The following is a 4,451-nucleotide window of genomic DNA, read 5'->3' as shown; positions in this document are numbered from 1 at the left end:
ATCTCGATAAATGGTATAATTGGACTATGTCCAGTTTCTACCAGACTACTTTCCAGTTTTCCCAACAATTTTTACCAAAGAATGAATTCTTACCCCCAAAACTTAAGTCTTTACACTTGTCAAACACAAGGTTGCTATAGTCATTTGCTGCTATAAGTTGTATATCTACTCCATTTCACTAATCTACCTTTCTATTTCTTAGCCAGTAGCAGATAGTTTTGATAAATACTGTCTTATAATATAGTTCAAGATCTTGTACTGCCAAACCTCTTTCCTTTACATTTTTTCATTAGTTTCTCTGATGTTCTTGACTTTTTGCTCTTCCAAATGAATTTTATTTTTTCTAACTCAGTAAAATAATTTTGGTAATGTAATTGGTATGCCATTGAATATATGAATAAATTTAAGTAAAATTGTCATTTTTATTATATTGACCTTGTCTACCCATGAACAATCAATATTTCTCTAATTGTTTAAATCTTATTTTATTTGTATAAAACTTTTTTTATCATTTTGTTCATATAGTTTCTGGGTTTGTTTTGGTAGGTATACTCCCAGGTATTTTATACTTTCTAGAATTATTTTAAATGGGGTATCTCTTACTGTCTGTCTCCTCTTGCAGAATGCTGATGATATATGCGGATTTACTTATATTCTGTTATTTTGATAAAATTATTGTTTCAACTAACTTTTAGTTGACTCTTTGGGATTTTCCAATTAGATCATCATATGTTGTTTTTTTTTCTATTGGTATCCCTAGTGCTTAACAGAGTGCTTTGCAAATGGCACAAATGCTTAATAAATGCATTATTCATTCATTAAGGCTGTCTGCTTAAGATTTTCTTTAATACAATTTTAACCAGAGTGTGTATTGACAATGTTGGCTTTGTATAGTTCCCTTAAAAATAGAATATTTTTTGTTATTCTGAACTTTAAAAAAAGCATAAATAAAATTTTCATACACAAAGAAGAAAATAAAAGATTATACATGAAACCATGAATCTCCTTTATGTACAGCTTGTTTTTTCAAAGTATATTATAAATTTGACACAGTTTCAAAACTGTCCTGCTTGTTTGTGTCTCCCTCTGAACTTCTTTCTGTTTTCTTCTATGTATATGGTTCCTTTTAAAGAAAAAATCATCTGACCAGTGCATTCAGAACATTTTTTCTCCCCTTTCTTTGCTCCTTTTGGCATTGACTCTCTGTAGTTTCTAATTACAAGAGCTGTTTCCAGTGCAGATTGTTGGAAAGAACCCTGTATTTGGGAGATTAGAGAGATGCTCTAGCACCTTGCTCTGTCCATTTGGAATAGACCATTCTAAAAGAGTGAGTACTGAAGTATTGAAGATTTGAAGGGAGCAAAATAAATGATGAATGTGCTCCATGTGGTTACCTAGAAGCTTGTTCAAAATGTCTGAACTAGAGTCTTTTAAGATCCTGTTACTGGTTCCTATTGAAAGTTTCCTAATGGCTTTGACAGGATTTCTATGTTATCAACATGATTCTTTGCTCTAGTTATGTTGCTCATGTTCCTCATCATTGTGCCATTATTTGTCATTGTTAAAACTATGAAAAGACTCAGATGTATAAAGAAGAGATGAGAACTGGATTCCCTCAGTGGACAGTGTAAATTGATTTCCTGACTGCACAAGCAGGGGAGGCTATATGGTGACATTGTTTTGTTTTTGTTCTAATTTGTACAGAAATTTGTCAAGTCAAATTATTTATCAAAAATATCACAAGTTCAAAAAGATTACATTAATGAAAGACTATTACTGCTAAGAGTTAGAAATCACTTTGTTATTTTTAGAATATCAAGGCTTTCTAAATCCAAACACAGAGAACTTGGGCAGTACAGAATTACCTGAAATTTGTTTAACATCTTTAAATAGTAAGTAGTCTAAGATTACTTCCTAAGCACTAACTTTTCTTTGAATGTATTTGGACAAAGATATAAAATGATTCAATGTCTTTTTCTCCCTTTTTCTCTTCTGGGCAAAATAAGACAAGATTTAAAAGTATAAAATGACTAGGTGGTACAAATCAATAGTGAAAATCAATGGGATACAACCAGATTTCATATCACAAAGACACATGAGGTGATAATCACTTGAAAATAAGTTGATGTGTCTGAGTAGTTTGACCTTTGTGTACTCATTAAAAAAAAATAATAACAGCAATACAGCAGCTATGAAGACATTTATCAAGGGGGCACTCTGAAGAATTCCATTATAAAGCTCTATTACAAAAGCTTACATTTGTTCTCACAAACTGGATGACATACCTATGAAAATCATCCATAAAATTCAATAGTCTTGGTTATTTCTTCTATTTCAGAAATTACCAGAGACTTAAATGCCATTTAATATGTTTAAATAATCAAAATGATCAAACTGGAGAGGGGGGAGTTGATGATTCTTGTACATATATGAATATAATTCATACAGTAACTGAGTGAGGTGTTTAAATGGTATTGAAGTTTCACCTTTGGACAATGTAGTTTCAAAGTGCCAACATTTTTGGCAATACAGAGAAACAATCTGAGTGTATCTCAAAGAAAAAATAGATAAGAAATATTAATTGAAGACTAATATCATTATTGCCACATATATTGTTAGTTGCTGTGGTCATCCACCAGATGTGCCCTTAGTGGGGAAAACTGCAAAGAAAAAAGTCAGCAAAGAAAGTTAAAGCATACTTCTAAACATTTAATAACTTTTGCTTTTGTAACTATCTGTGCTATATAAATCTGGAACTTCTGTATTACATAAAGTTGGAGGTCTTAAGAGCCTTTTTTTTAACAAAAAAAAAAAACTGGTACCAGATGCATTTAAAGACTGGCTTTTAGATCAGATGCAGCTTTTCTTTTACCAAGAGCACATATTTCCGCTTCTAAAGTTCTTCTCTTTTCTTCAAGTTTCATTCTTTCTTCTTGATGGATTCGTTTAAGATGTTCAAATTTTGCCTGGAGCTCTTGCTCAGCTTCTTTCAAAATAGCTTCTTTCTCTTTCACTCGCTTCACAAACAACTGCTTCATCTCCTCTTCTTTCCTTTGAAGTTCTCCGAAACAGTCATACCTTTTGAATTCATATGCCTCCTGAACACTTAGAGATTTTTTCTCTGGGTTTACATCTTTGAAACCAGCTTCCTTCAGTTTGCAACGTCTATAATTTTCATAGTGTTGGAGATGTGTTTGTTCTCTCAGATCTTCCATATTTGTGCAAATGAGCATTTCCCGGAGCTTTACGAAGTCACAGTGATTTTCGTTTTCTACTTGCACGATGCCCCAAGGATACTGACGAGCTTTCACCATCTTATTTCCCAGTTTGACCTCCTCTGTACTACCCACTACAGCAAATGGTAAATGTCCGTTCATCGAAGCATTAAGCTGAGCAACAGTTTCATCATCTGTTGGGAACTGGTATATTTGGATTCCATTGATGACCAATTCGTTCATGAGTCTAAGCTTAAACTTCTGCAATTCGGATTTAGTAATTGTATCCGCTTTGGCAATCACAGGGATGATATTTACCCGACTATCCAGTCTCTTCATGGTAAACAAGTCAAGGGGCTTAAGAGAATGCCCCGTAGGTGAAATAAAGTAAAGACAGACATGGATTCGAGAATCTCGGTAATTAAAGAGTGAACGTTTAATCTTCAGTTCTTCTCGGAGATAGGCCTCAAATTGAGCATCTATGTAATCCACAATTGGTCTATAGTTATCTTCTTTATTTATCTGGTCTCCAAATCCCACTGTATTTACGATGGTCAGTTTCAACCGGACATTGCTTTCCTGAAGTTCATATGTCTGGGCTTTAAGTCTTACATTTGGGTGAAAGTGTGAGCATAAGGGGCTATCAAAATTAGTGTTAAACAACGTGTCTATCAGGGTTGACTTTCCGATTCCAGTTTCTCCCACACAGAGAATGTTGAAACAGAACCCTTGCTGAAGGGACCTGTTGACCAACTGATCAGGCAAACTTTCAAAACCCACATGGCCAGTCACAGTTAAACAACGAGGGTTTTCATCTGTTGTCTTTTCTTCTTTGCATGGTTGGGAGGAGACACGAGTTGCTTTGATTCCCACAAGAGACTGATAGACCATATGCCGCGCCACATCTGAGGAAGCCATGGTCCCCGGGGATGAAGTGAGAAGTGGACTGGGCGGAATCCGGGAAAAGCCGGGCAAGATCCGGGAAAAGCTGAAGCCGCAGGTCTCCTTCCCTCTAGCCTCCAAAGGTGGGGGGAAAGCCTAAGAGGGAGAAACTAAGTCGCCACAGCTACCGCTTCGGGCTCCCCACGGTTGGAATTTAACCGGCGGCTGGAGACAGTGTAGAGCACGCGGAGGCAGGTGGACTAAAGTAAGCAAACCCGAACTCGGAGGATGAAGAGGGTGGAGCCAGGGTCGGGCTAATAAGGTTACATCTTGAAAGAAAAGTGGATTTCTCCT

General features: G+C 35.7%; 1 pseudogene; it reads right to left on the bottom strand.

The window, feature by feature from the left end:
• Window positions 1–2,831: 2,831 nt before the first annotated feature.
• On the bottom strand, window positions 2,832–4,133 carry LOC114037246 (annotated as a pseudogene).
• Window positions 4,134–4,451: the final 318 nt, after the last annotated feature.

The sequence above is a fragment of the Vombatus ursinus genome, unplaced genomic scaffold, assembly GCF_900497805.2.
Source record: "Vombatus ursinus unplaced genomic scaffold, bare-nosed wombat genome assembly UNPS02010284.1, whole genome shotgun sequence".
In the NCBI taxonomy this organism is placed as follows: domain Eukaryota; kingdom Metazoa; phylum Chordata; class Mammalia; order Diprotodontia; family Vombatidae; genus Vombatus; species Vombatus ursinus.
This window is presented reverse-complemented; position numbering and strand designations above follow the sequence as displayed.